Here is a 15,544-nt window from a genome sequence, read left to right as displayed (position 1 = left end):
TTAAAGATCATATTCACAGCATTAGATTGGTCAAGTAAGACTTCTTTAAAAGCAGGAATGATTGGGCATCAACTAGTTACATGTCTTGGATCTTCACAAATGTTACATTTTTCAGAAGTAGATGGTAAGACTTGCAACTCATTGCCTTTCTTAAGCTCTATAGACTCTACCTTCTTTGAGAGTAATGCAAGTCTAGCATGTAAATCATTAGATTTTTTCAAATGATACTTTCCACGCCCACTTAAAACTTTTGATTTTCAGATCTGTCATATACTTCAGACACATCCCAAGACTGAGCATTTTCAGACAAATAGTCAAAGTATTCAAATGCCTCCAAGGGTTCTTTGTTAAAAAATTCACCATTGCACATGGTTTCCACAAATTGTCTCATTTTTTGTTGTAGAGCCTCATAAAAAAACTTATGACCTCCAATTCTCGTATCCATGATGAGAACATGCATTTAATAAGTCTTTAAAACATTCCCAGCAGTGATAAAATGTTTCTACATCCTTTTGACCAAAATTCATAATTTGTCTTTTTAAGGCATTGGTCCTATGCATAGGGAAATGTTTTTTTAAAAAATTTCATTTACATTTCCTACCAAATCCCAATAGACCTTGGCCTTAAGGATTTTAACAAGGTTTTAGCCTTGTCCTTTAGAGAAAATAGGAACAATTTTAATCTAATGACTTCTTCAGTGCATGTTCTATCCATGAAAGTTGAGCAAACTTCTTCAAACTCTTTGATGTGCAAATAAGGGCTTTTTGATTCCATGCCATGAAAATGTGGTAGCAATGGAATCATTCTAGGTTTGAAGTTAAAATTATTTGCATTCAAAGGTTGAATGATACAAGAGGGTGGGCTAGTCCTAACAAGCTGCAATTATTCTCTAAGTGTCCCGTTAGGATTTACCATTTCCCTATCATTTTGATCATTTTCAGCCATGTTGCTATGAGTGTCAAATGATGTATTATGAGAAACAGATGAACCAGATGATGAGGTTGATGATTCAGTCCTAGCAGGTCTATATGAGCTATCTCTAGCCCAACCAGTCATGCAAATTCAGCAAAATAAAATAACATGAAAATAAAGTAAAATAAAAAAAAAAATAAATGAAATGAGAGGAAAAGATGTCACCCAAGCTGTGAAGAGGTTCACACCTCCACAAACACCCTCTTAGCAATATGATAATGCTATGAAAACACCAGTTGTCCCCGACAACGGAGCCAAAAACTTGATGGCCTCCAAATTATCACTTCCAAATGTAGAAGTGGATCAATTGTAATATTAGGGAAATCCCAAGGTCATTTCCACAGGGACAAATGTGTTTGTGACTCTTCACCATCTCACAAATTAAGTAATCGAAATTTTAGAAAAACAACAATGATTTAAAACCCAACAAAAGGAGAACTTGTTTTGATACGGAAGTGGTTTTTTTACATTGTCAATGGAATGTATGGTTGAGCATGAAGGATTTCAGATTCACAGTTGGTGGAGATTGAAATAACTAGTAAAAGAAAATCAGTACTCAGGAGAGTAAGGCAAGTAAAAACGGAACAATTGTAATACTTGATTTTACTACTTTCAAGTCATGAAAAACTTTCAAGATTTAAAAACAACAATAATCTAGAAAAACTTCAGGATTTTAAAAACAACTATTAATATAAAGAAAATCTAACAAACACTTGCGTTGCGGGATATTTCATTCCTCTGATTCAACATTTCAGAAGAATTTCTGGGTACCTCTTATCAATTACTAACTCAATCAAGATGTTAATATCATGAAAATATGGAAATACATGTTCAGAGTTATTTGTACCAAAACTTAGAAAATTTCCTCACTGTAGCTACATCCTGATTCGACTTTTGACATTCGGCTGAAAGAAACCTTGATTAATTCAAGATTCTGTTGTGCCTTATGTCAACAACAGAAAGAGCAAGCAAATCTTTCAAATCCCTAATTTTTAGAATCTGATCCTCAACAACAGAAAGCATAGAAAATCTACACAAAAGATCTTGTAAAAATGAGGAATACAAGAAGGCTTTTACCACAACCCAAGCTTCAACCTTAGCCGATCTTCCCCATTGTGAAGGTGAAAAATCGACTCAGTAGAAACCCCAAAACTCCCAATGGTTTGCTATGAAATGTAAAAGAAAACAACAAAATCTTGCTCCTAAGCAACCCCCTTCTCTTGTACCTCCTCTCCTTTTTATACCCATTTCCAGGATCTCTCTCTTTTTGCACCACATATTCTTCTTCCTCCATGTTCTGCTCCCGTAACTGTTTCTCTCTCACTTTTCCTTTGCTTTTCGTAGACTCCCATCTAGAATCTTCCTTTCCTCTTCTTTGAGTTAGCAGATGTGGGCCTCAACTTTGCTTTGGCTGTATCATGAATTACTTAAGCCTTTCTGCAGATGTGGGCCTCAAAGTATCATACGCACATGAGAATTTATGCCCGTATAAGTCTAAGTTAAGTCAAACTGAACCCAATTCTATTTTTATTTGTAATCAGCCTTTACTCATGTCAGTTGCCCAATTGTTATGCAGTGTTTATTAAATACTCTTTTTTGCAAATAAAACTTATTTAATCAAGTGTAATAAGAGTACTTAAAACAACGTTATTTCCCTTTTATCTGCATTCCACTACAATTATACAGTAATCTTTGAACTCTTTCCATGGGGTCCTGGTTTGCTACACCTTCCAACCAATCTAATTCTATAACTCTTCTATGTTCTTCATCAAGTGCCCACTTTGCTTCATATCTAAACATCTTTCCTTTCATAAAACCTGACAAGTTATTAGTGATTGTCAACAACATAGGTTTGTGATTTGAATTTATGCTAGGTAGGTAGTTGACCCACACATCTTTAAAGAGATCAGACCACACTAAGTTTGTAACAACCATGTTTAGTCTTTCTTTAACAAAAGATTCATTCTCATGTTTATTACTCCAAGTGTATTTCTCTTCCCTCCACCCTAAATCAAATAGTGAATTGTACTCCAGGGCATTCCTAAAGGCCCTCATATGAGCCTCAGACCTTTCATTACCATCTTGTTTCTCCTCTTCAAATGTAACCTCATACTCGAAGGTGTGAATCACTATTGAGGAGCTCCATTAAGAATAAGGGAATAGGATACTGAGCTCACAAAATTCAGTGTCCACCCATTTTGCATTGATTTCAATATGCTACATAAAAGATTTTAGGAAAGTCCATTCGATCTTGTCGTAGGCCTTGCTCATATCGAGCTTAAGGGCCATGTATCCGTCCCTTCCTTTCATTCTTGACTTCATGGTATGGAAAGACTCGAAGGCTACAATCAAATTGTCTGTGATTAACCTCCCTAGAACAAATGTTGTCTGAGTAGGTGAAATGAGGTGAAGTAGAACCAGTTTCAACCTGTTAGCTAGTGTTTTTGCAATAATCTTCTAAAAGATGTTGCATAAGCTTATTGGTCTAAAATTAGTCACCTTTGATGGGGATGGGATCTTTGGGATCAGAGCAATTAGGGTCATTCATCTTATTAGACCAACATCCTTCATTCAGAGCCTTCGATGCTGCTTTTGTTACTCTTTCCCCAGTGTCCTTGGTAAAAGGCTGCTGGGAACCCATAAGGGCTAAGTGATCCTATGGGTTCATGCTAAAAAGGGCCTCTTTTACCTCCACATCAGTAAAGGGTTGGGAAAGAGAGGTGTTCATGTATGCTGTAATCTTTCTTTGCAAGGGAGCTATGCATGCATCAATGCCAGTTGGACTTGAAGAGGTGAACAGATTCTGGAAAAATTGTTGGAAGGCTTTACTAATATCTTGTTGGTTATTGTGTTCAAGTCCCTGCATGTCTAGGATCTTCCTGATGGCATTATGCCTTTTCCTTTAGCTGGCACACTTGTGAAAGTAGGAGGTGGTTTTGTCCCCTTCTCTAAGCCAAGTTTGCTTGGCTCTTTGTTTCCATTCGGAGTGTTCAGTTTCAAGTAGGAGGTCCACTTCTTTTTGAAGGGTTTTTATCTCAACATAGAGGTCCCCTTCATTTGACTTTTCAAGGTATTGAGTCATTTTGTTATGGACTTCAGCAGCTCCCCTTGACATCTGTGCATGTTTTGACTCCACCATTTTAAGCTGTTTTGACAGTCTTGTAGGCTTTGCAGAGTTTCTAGAGTGAGTCAGGCTGCCTTGTGGAGTTCTCCCATATCTGTTTTATGGTATCCCCACAACCTTCTTGTTTACTTCAGCTTACTTCGTACTTGAATATCCTATCCACCTTTTTGGATTCAAACTTATCATGAATCTGTATGAATGGGGCTGGTCTGAGGATGTGGCAAACAAGTGTTACACTGAGTACTCCACAAAGGAATCGAGCCATGCAGAATTGCCAAGGGCCTTATCTAGTCTCTCTTTGCTAAATTGGCAGCCTTTTCTGTTGTTTTCCCATGTAAAACAATCTCTTGCATAACCAAGATAATTTAAATCATAGTGGACCAATTTTTCTCTAAATTCCACTATATGCCTGCCTATAGGGTCGAGATGCAGCTCCAAAATTCTCAATAATGCTTGTGATCTCATTAAAGTCTCCAAAGCACAACCAAGGGACATGGAGTGAGGGAGCTAATTCTTTTAAAAGCTGCCAAGTGGCATTCCTTTTAGCTGTGTTGGGATGGTCATAGAAACTCGTAAGTATTCAAGGGGTTCCATTGTTTGGTTGGTTACTAATCATATAGATGTGCCAACTAGTGTATGAGATGACACTGAGAGCCACTGAGGAATGCCAGAGAAGGGCCAATCCTCCACTCCTTCCTCTACTGTTAACACTAAAGCAGTTCTCAAACCCCATTTTACATTAGATTCTTTCCATTTTATCACTATTGCACTTGGTCTCAAAGAGGAAGACCAGGTGGGGGGACTTACCTTTCACCAGAAGGTGAAGCTCATGAATTGTCGAGGGTTTCCAAGCCCTTGACAATTCCAGCTTATACAATTCATTTGGGGGGCTGGGGCCTAAAGTAAACTCCTTGCAGGTTTGAGCATTTTTTAGATTTCTTTTGAAGGGGGTGTTAGTAAAGTATACCATTGCATTACCATTTCTTTTGGAAGCTCTTGTTTCTCTAGGGGCCTCTGAGAGATTTGATATGTTAGATAGAGCATTGGTCTTCATCCTGGCTTTTCTTCTCCACTTGTTTCCTACAGGAGCATAAAGGGTTTCTGTTAGAATGTCAACTTGTTGAGAAGCTGACTAGAGGGGAATTGGCAGTTTTGTTGTCCCTATGTTGTTGGCCTTTTGCACCTCAGATTCTAGACAAAAACTTGGATCCTCACAGCTTCCATTAATAGTTCCTGGGGTCTGGGAATATAAAGGGGTGAAATTGGTACCATAGCCTTTAGTTGCTGTGGCAGGTAGTAGGTCCTCACGGATCAACTGGCTATCAAGGTGCATTTGGTCCAAAGTTGGCACCTGAGATTGGGGTGCTGGCTCCTAAAATTAGGGTGTTGGCTAATGGCTTGAAGCCTCATCCTCTGTTGTTGATTAAGCCTTAGATTTGTCCACTTCCCTCGCCACCGTATTTTTTCAAAGAAACAGTTGGGGTGGCCGTGATCCTTGGCTCACTAAAAAATGAGTAGCACAAAAGCTATCCCAAGTGCAGGAGGATGTCGCGTAATAATTAGGAATAAATTCCTAGATCGTCTCCTCAGGGAAAGTTACTTAAAATCAAACTTCCTTAAAATGATGAAAATATTCACAAAGAGAAAATAAAAATGATGGTATGTGAAATGGATGGAAGAGTGCAACAAGAATGAAAAGGGCACTAGTCATGGACTAGATTCATATTTTTGGATTTTTGAGTGTGGAAATGAAATGTAAAAAGAAAAAACTAAAGAATTGAAATTAACAATAAAGAAAATCAACTAGACTAAACAACAAAGCAGAAATTATTTAAGTCCTAATTAAGCTTTAATCGATCTAACATGCAATGGAACTGAGAGATTAATAAAAGTAATCTAAGAATTAAAATAGATTAGAAAGTAATTGACAAAATACGAATTGAAAATTCAAAAGCCCCAAAATCAAGATTTTAGGGTTCATCCTTGTATTCAAATCACAAATTCTCAAAATTAATCCATAGCAATTGTAATCACTGTTCAATGAAAACTTAAAGAAGCGAGAAAAATAAATAACATGAAGTAAATAAACAGCAAATAAAATGCCCAAAAGTCTAAGCCAAATATCTCAAAAATATTCCATAAACTTTAAACTAAAATTAAATAAAAAGTAGAGAGTGAAAAGAGCAAGCCAAATGAATGGAGATGGAGGTGGTAGGCAATGGAGGCAGTGGCTGGAGCGACAATTGGACCCTAGAATAGTTCTTCAAATGTGCAGCGCTGCTCTACAAAAGTCCCCAATTTTGTGCTAATGATATGCTTAAATAGGGTAGGAGAGAGACCCTAATGTCTTCATATTCCCACACACAAAATCGCTTAAATTTTAAGACTCAAATTGACAGCCACGTATGCAATTCAAGAGTTCAAATTTGGAAATTATTATTGGACATAACTTTGTAGCCCTTTAAGATAGCTTTCTAACGCATCAATAATTGTATCGATCCGATATTTGAGCGGAAAGTTATGATTAAAATACTAAAGTGTGTTCATTCTGTCTCCTAACGGATTTTGGACTCTAATCCCCATCATTATCCTTATTTGAAGAGTCCTACATTCTTTGAAAGTTCTTAAGTTGTTCCAACGTCTTGCGCACTTGAAAGTCCTTTGAATTTGAAATTAGAAATAAAATAATAGAAATTAGAAATAAAATAAAATAAGAATAATAGAATATCAAAAATATGTTATGCATGTAAATGAACATTGTCTAATTAAATCACAAGTTATAAAATTAAGCATAAATCATACTATTAACCAATTTAAATCACAACTTGGATTTATTCATCTTAACCATTTTTTCATCTAAAACCAAGAATAATGTAATGAAATAAATAAAATATATTGGTTCTAAATGTATAAAATATGCAATAATTCATCTCAATCAATCCTACCCTCATCTAAGGTCCATATTGTTCCTATGCTTGCGAGGCTTGTTTATATTTTGGACATTTCCCTTGGTCATGCTTCATCTGGCCACACTTGAAACAAAAGTTAGGGAGGCTTTCGTATTTGACTTTTTTCAAACTCCATCTGGTCATCCTCAGCTTCTTACCTCTATGATGAAGCAATCTGCCCAGAAACTGAGGTTTAGTTACATTAACATCCACTCGGAATCGTAGAAAACTTCCCCACCTATCACCCTGAGCATCAACCTCCACCTTGTGCCCTTGGCAGTGGCTACACCTATGCTTTCTCTCATCCCTTTGTTCATGGTTGCGAAGGGAAGGTTGTGGGTTTGCACCCAGAATGGGTCTAAGTTAAACTGCACCTTGCTTGGGGAAGCTCTCCCTCAAATTCTTGTAGGCAGATGAGATGTCTGTCAAAGGACCAGGGGCGCCCTTGTAAGACCTTCTCCTTGTCTAAGATTAGTTGGAACTCCATGAGATACCTATTTGATCCCAATTCTATGAAGGTTCCCACCTAGTAATATTCCACACCTTTGCCATTGCGCTCTTGAACGCTTCCCTATTTGTTGTTCTGTCATTAAGGATTAGATTGAGAAGGCCATGGCTCCCTCTGATCTTTGTTGCTTCTATCGTAGCCTCTGGTAGTATTGTTGCCTGTTGTTCTTCATCTGTTAACATCAAGGAAGACCAATGTAGGGTAATTTCCATGAGAAACAAAACCAAGCACAATGGACTACACTCCAAGAGACAGAAGCTTTGTCAAGGACAAAGCACACAACCTTCCCCTGTGAGAGGGAAGGACCCGAATTTTATGACTCTTGAAAATGGCACTCATCATACAGAATGGACTACAGACACCAGTGTTTCTGCCTACATGAAAAATAATTTAGGTTTGTTTTTCAATCTAGGTAATGACGCGTTTCTAATTGGAGATGGTAGTCTTCACAAAATCATACTCATTGGTGACACCTTTGTTCGTAGTGGAGACTATGATTAAGAACATTCGCATTCGATATCCTACATGTCATTATTCCTTATAATTTGGAGGAACGTTTAGGGTTTTCACCCCAAACTCTCCTCCATCCTAATCCCTAAAATAGGGTGGTAGAATTTAGATGCTACAATATGGAGATCCACTGTACATCCCGAATTGTTCTTTTCATTGGCTACTGTTCATTGCTCCTGCGTCTCTCTCCCTTTGACTATTGGGTGCTTTCATCATTTTTTCCACCATCAACGACAGCCTCTCCATTGGTTCATCACTATAAGTATCCCTATTCTCCCTCACTTTTCTCCAACTGGGTTCCCCCATTTTCATTCACACACACTGACGATTCGGCTTCATGTGATTTGGAATTTCATCCATTTGAGATCCTCCATGGCTGTTTGCATCGATCTTCTCTATCCCATTTCACTGAGAAAAAGGTTCCTCTATGGCTCGATTTTCAGAACCAACGTGTTGACAAAAAACCCTAGATTTCTTTTGGGTTTTCAGATCTCCTTTGAATAAATGTTTTTCTCAAATTATTGTTGCAATGTAATTCCTCCATTGCTGTAATAATCATTATCTATGCTTAGATTTGGGCCTATTTTCCACTTATTTGTAAATTGCAATTTAGGGGAAAAGAACCCTAGATTTTTTGAGCAATTTTTTTCCTCCATGTGCTGAGATTGCCATTTTCTATGCTTAGATTTGGATCTATTTTCCTCTGATCTAAATATTGCAAATTATGAAAAAAAAAACCTCGATATTTTCGTCTGCTGTTGGATTGATCTTTGTTGTTCAATTGCTTTGTGATGTTGGATTGGTCTGTGTTGTTTCGTTACTCTATGTTGTTGGATTGAGACCATGCTGTTTCATTGCTCTGTGTAGTTTTGTTGCTTTGTGCAATTTCATTACACTGTGCAGTTTCATTGTGCTGTGATGTTTAATTGGTCTTTGTTGTTCCATTGCGACCATGCTGTTTCATTGTTCTGTGCAATTTCATTGGTCTGTGTTGTTCCATTACTTCGTGCTATTTCATTACGAACTTGTTGTTTCATTGCTCTATGCTCTTTCGTTGCTCTGTGTTGTTCCATTGTGGCCATGCTATTTCATTACAAACTTGTTGTTTCATTGCTCTGTGCTCTTTCGTTGCTCTGTGTTGTTCCACTACGACCATGCTATTTCATTGCTCTATGTTGTTCCAATGTTCTCTACTGTTCCATTGTTCTATGTTGTTTCAGTGCTCTATGTTTCATTGCTCTGTGTTGTGAATTATAATTGATGGTTTAGGGTGAAAACCCTTAACTTTCCCTCAAATTATAAGGGAAAAGGACATTTGCGGCACTGAATGTGAATGGATATGATTTACTTTAGTCATGCCTTACTTAAATTCATGCAATTGAACATGAATATTAAATTCATGTGTAAAGCCCCGGTCCTGGAAGTTTGGAGAGTTAGCTCCTAATACTAGATATCATCTCCAATAGCACAATTATATAACAAAGCATAATACCACATACAGTCGTAGAGTGCGTAAGCACCGTGCAGTCATTTTGAAAAAGAGTGGGGTCGACTGTTAAAATATTAATTTCTTTTCATGTGGGGTCCCATATTTATTCACTTTTTTCAAAGCGACTACACGACGCTTGCACACTCACGACTCCATGTATCATTTCTTTATAACAAATATCTCTGTCCCTCCAACGAAATACTAAAGAAAATCCTCAATAAAATAAATTAAAAACTCTCCAAAGACTTGAAAATATCCTTAACTCAACACATCAAAATAATAAAAAATAATCAATTTACTAACTATCACTCTCAAATAAGTACTTGTACCATTAGACACTTATTCCTATATGATCATCACACCTTATTAAAACTTCCTACTCTTGTTCTCCAGCTGAACCATCAAAATTTATTTGAAAAATAATGTGGAGATAAGAGATGAGTTATCAACAACTCAGTAAGTAGGGACCATATACTAATATGCAAACATGAGTATTTACAGAGTTCAGAATACAAAACAAAACACTTTTTATTTTCAGAATGCGAAATTAGAACATGTTATCAAAAATATCAGAGCAAAAGTTCAAAAATATCCATAATCAAAATCCAACTGTTCATATTCAAAACCATTTGGCATAACATAACTAATCATCTTATTTTTATCATATCATATCAAATCAGAGCATCATATCAGAACAGAGACCATGTTTAACCTCCTTGATAGGGTTGTACATTCTGCAGAAAGTCAAGCAGAACATAAATCACCATGACACCAAAGCGATTACACTTAGAATAAAAAACTACTATTATATCCCGTGGCAGGGCCAGAGTCATTATTATATCCCATGACAAGGCCATATGTCACTAATGTATCCCGTGATAGGACTAGTGGTCACTATTACATCCTGTGATTGGGTAAGAGGTCACTATTATATCCCATGACAGGGACACATATCAGAGCAAAACAGAATCAGAATCACCATATCAGAACCAGAATCAAAGTCAAAATAGAATCAGAATTAGAGTCAGAACAGAATCATAAAGTCACGCCAAAGGTTTTTTAGATGCCACATCATATCAAAACAGAGTACTGAAATTCAGATCATTTCACATTTTTCAAAACAGATTCAGAACATCTTCACGTCACATGCAAATTTGTCAAATATTCATATTCGCTCATTTTTCTCAGTTCAATAACAAAATGCCAAAGATAAGCTCATGTTTACCAATCATGCCAGAAAATACCTTATTCTTATACATAATTTCATGAGTAATGCAGAACAAATAATTGAGGTCGTTTCAAATTTCTTTTCATAACAAAACATGCATATTTTCCAAAATTGACCTCAATTCATTTAATTTTATGCAAAGTCTAGCATATGAACCATGCTTACTTAGCTTTTAAGAAATTCTTCGTAGTAGTACTTAACAAAAATCAATCGTCACCTATAAAATACACGTGTAACTTTTGTAAATCTCAAATTGAACACGTACTTTGTAATTCAAACCCGAGATATTAGAATAAAATCTCTATTTTCCTAATAACTAAAATCCTCGAAACTCTAAAATATCTTCTCTTCCTAAAATCTCTATCCATGACAAAACATGCATATTTTCCAAAAATCAACCTCAGCCTATTTTATTTTTTATGCAAAGTCTAGCATAGGAACCCCACTTTACTGGAATTTTTTTCCACAATAGTGTCGAACAAAAATCAATCATCACCTATAAAATAGTCATGTAACTTCCGTAAATTTTTAATCGAACTTGTATTTCGATACTTAAACTTGAAATACTAAAATAACCTATCTTACCTAAATGTCTAAAATTCTCTAAATGCTAAAATATCATTACTTCGCAAATTTCATCGATATCGTTTACCTCTTCCAACTAATACATTAATTCTATTTTTTTTCTACAAAACATAATTTTTGAACTCATATAAAGTGAGACTAGACCCACTTAAAAATGTTGTACAAATCTTCTGGGAACCAACTGAGGCCCACCTTAACAGTAGATCCACTCAAATCTAAATTCAAAGCCCTCATGCTTAAAACTTTGAGGGCAAAAATGTAATATTAACTAAAACTAGTCTTCCCTACCATCTCTACGTAAGGAGCTTTACAACAAAACATATAACCTAGGGAGATATGCACTAGACCAAGGTACTCGTGTGACAGAGACTCATTGTGAGAGAAGCTACGAAGTGGCTGAGATACGAGCGGGGCTAGGCAGCTGCACACTGAGAGAGAGAGTGTGTGATGAGAGAGAGCAATGGGAAACATTTGACAATGGCTTACTGTGAGGAAAATGGTGGACTTGGGGTGTATCGCTGGCATTTTTTGGGGCTTTTCTTATCACGCCTTTGTATTTTTTTTGTCTTTTTTTTAAAAAGATCCGGTAGCCACACACGTAGCAGCCCCATCCCAAGTTTATTAATTAGCCCTCACTTATGGCGGAGGAATACAGCCTCTGTATTTCCTTGCCGTGGCTAGTGGCACTGAAAAGGGTTGAGGACTAGGTTGTCGTTGCTTTGTTTTGGGGAGCTAAAACAGGGGACAATGAGGATATGATTAGTGTGGGGTATGGTGGTGCATGGTAGTGCTGTGGTGGCTGAGTTGTGGGCTATCACAGTGGTTTTCACGTTTGTCGTGTATGTGGGCAGTTCCTGCGGGTGCAGTGGCCGAGTGGAGATTTGCAGTGGCCGAGTCATGCACGATGGTGGTTGGCTACGAGTGCTATGGTGGTGGCGTTTACCTTGTACGGAGTCTGGCTCACAGTTGATCTACTCTGAGGGTGGTTCAGAGATAGCTTGTAGGGCTAAGACTTACAAGTTGGTTACGGCTTCGTGTGGGCTGGTTGTGGATGGGGCGAGTTGGCTTCTGGCTTCCATGGTTAGTGCACGGTAGTTTCAAAACGTGAAAGCGACATCATGTTTGTTTGAGGGAGAGATAGAGGGAGATTTCTACTTGCATGCGAGGTTATATCTGTGTATATATAGGAAAAAATAATAAAACCCTAGAGAAGGAAGGAAAGGGAGTGAGCATGCAGTGAATAAAAAAGGTGTGAAACTTGTAGAATGTAGAGTCTAAAACAAGATATCAGGGCTTCGGCCTTTTAGCCCATTCCAATCCTTTGGGCCATGTCTAATCCTTAAAAGAAATATATTAGTTGCATAAATTCCTAGCCTATACAAAGATTCCATCCAAACAAAAATATATAATGATTTTAACTAACATGGCAAGCCCTAAAAATTTTATATCCGCTAAAATAAAATCTTAGGCTCCTACTCTCTTCCAAAAAAATTTACTCATAATCCCAAATGAGCTTTTCATACCTATAAACCCAAGAATTTTAGAAAGTGCCTTGGTGCTAGACCCGAGTGTTACATCATGCCTTACTTTAGTTACCACTGGAGAGAAGACAAAAAATGCTACCATTGGGGAAAGGACCAAAACAATGTTACCATTGGGGAAAGGACTAACAAAATGTTACCGTTAGAGAAATGACAACAATGTTACCGTTGGCGGAAGGCTGAAAATAATTAAACGTTGTATGAAGGACAAAAATTGTTACCGTTACACAATACAAATAAAATATTACCGTTATATATGTGGACAAAAATATATTAGAAAATATCATTGCATGGGAAATCGCACATATTTAAGAAAAAATTATTATTCGTAATGCTGTATTAATTTTAAAAGTATTATTGTATCCAAATAAAAATCCTATAAAGTGCTTACAAAATAAAGTAGAATATATTTTTGAAAATAAGAGGCAAAAAATAAAGATATTTTAATAGAATAGGGAAAATATAGAGAATAAGATGTAGGAGGTTTTGTAAAGATAGGTAACATTTAGGATAAAATTTAATGAATGGTGTATTTTTGTTAAAATTTAGGGAATTTTATAGGAACCAGATGAGGATGCTCTAAATTAAAAGATATTTTACTTGTTCTTGATTTTGCAAATTTTTTTTACCAATTATCCAATTACAACTGATTATCCTTACAATTGTGAATTTTACGGTGTTGGTTTCTCTATTAAGGAAAGGGCTAATAATCGCACATTGTTGAATAGACGATGAAAGGGTAACTTCTATGTACTGTCCCTACCACTCGAAGCACACTTCTCCACTAGATTTCAAACTATTTCTGAAGAAGTGTGGCATCAACGGTTGAGACATCCCCAAGAATGTACACTTAGTGTTCTTCGTTCTCAAGGCTTTATTTCTGTTCTCAACGGAAAGAAAAAAAAAAAAAAAAAACTCTCTTTGTGAGAGTTTCAGTTAGACAAAATGGGTAAACTTCCATCTTTGCCCTCTACTATTGGTTTGAATGTATTTGATAAAGTTTAGTGTGATTTATCAGGACCTACCCTAGTTTTATCTGTTGGACAATTTCAATATTATGCATGTTCTTTCTAAATATGTAGTTTATTCCTTTATGAAAAAAAATCTGACTCTTTAATGTCTTTATTTTATTTGAAAATTTGTTGAACGTCAATTCAACGAAAACAGCAAAATCTTTCAAAACGATGGTGCTGGTGAGTTCACCAACACCCAACTCAATCTTCACCTTCAACAACAAGGTATTCTCCATCAATACTCATGTCCTCATACCTCCGAACAGAATGGCTCGGTGGAACAATGACATCGAACAATTTGTGAATTAGGTATGACCTTACTTTTTTAAAGTGGTGTTTCAAAACGTTTTTGGGTCGAAGTTTTTTCAACTACTGTTTTCTTAATAAATCGTCATCCTTTCACTACATTAGATCTTAACTCACCATCTTCCCTTCTTCATGGTCATTATCCCGACTACACATCTCTTCGGGTCTTTGGGGTCTAAATGCTACTCATATACTTGGGACAATAAACATAACAAATTTGACCCAAAAACTCTCCCACGTACTTTTATGGGCTATAGTGACGAACGCCAAGAGTATAAATGCTACCACCCGACCTCTCGTCGAACCTTCATCTCCTGACATGTTTTTTTTATGAACCCACCTTCCCTTACAAACTGCCCGGGAATCTCCACCTCCCTCCCTCTTCTGACCAAAGTTTATCAACATTTATGGATTGGCATTCACCAAGGTCTACACTTTCTAACCCAACAAGTGTCTCTAGTGTCTCTTATGTGCAAGTACCTCTTCCATCAGCTGATTCCAGGTCACCCGTGATTGGTGCCACCCCTATACCATCTTTGACTCCCATGGAGGTTCTTAGTGCCCAACATGATGACCTTCTCCCCTTTGCCAAGCCCCCTTCTCATCCATTGATACACTCATTTCGGATCCTCCTTGCCACAACATGGTAACGTGCTCTCAGGCTGGGATCCACAAGCCCAACTTGAAGTACGCCCACTATCACACTGTCTAGACCAAAGCACTGCAAGATGAGATCCAAGCTCTCCAAGACAACAACACTTGGACACTCGTGCCTCGTTCCCCTCACATGAATGTTATTGGTTGCAAGTGGGTCTTCAAGACAAAAATCAATGCCAATGGTACTCTCAATCTGTTGAAAGCTTGCCTTGGTGTTAAGGGCTTCAACCAAATTGATGGTGTCAATTATATAGAGATGTTCTCTCTTGTAATCAAACTCGGCACCATCTGAATCATTCTCAGTATTGCCTTTGTTTGCCATTGGGATATTCGCCAACTTGATGTCAAGAATGCCTTCCTCCATGGTGATCTCTAGAAGGACGTGTTTATTTACCAATCTCCAGGTTTTATCCATCCTACTTTTTCTTCTTATGGTTGCAAGTTAAATAAGGCCTTCTATGGCTCAAAACAGATCCCTCACATCTGGTTTGATAAACTTAGTACTTTCCTTATTGCCTATGGTTTCCAGTATAGCTCTGCTAACCCTTCACTTTTCATATATCACTAATCTCTAGGCACTATTTTTTTACTCTTATATGTAGATGATATTCTTCACACTAGTTCAAACCCCTCATATCTTAATGCCTTCACTACTACTCTTAG

At 37.1% G+C, this 15,544-nt stretch overlaps 1 non-coding gene across 1 annotated transcript; it reads left to right on the top strand.

Annotated features, from left to right (window-relative positions):
• The first annotated feature begins 438 nt into the window (after positions 1 to 438).
• On the top strand, positions 439 to 546 carry LOC118343913. The gene has a single exon (XR_004797700.1). It is a non-coding gene; the product is annotated as a small nucleolar RNA R71 (small nucleolar RNA).
• Positions 547 to 15,544: the final 14,998 nt, after the last annotated feature.

The sequence above is a fragment of the Juglans regia genome, chromosome 11 (assembly GCF_001411555.2).
Source record: "Juglans regia cultivar Chandler chromosome 11, Walnut 2.0, whole genome shotgun sequence".
NCBI lineage: Eukaryota > Viridiplantae > Streptophyta > Magnoliopsida > Fagales > Juglandaceae > Juglans > Juglans regia.
Note: the sequence above shows the minus strand (reverse complement) of the source record. Positions and strands in the feature narration are given on the sequence as shown.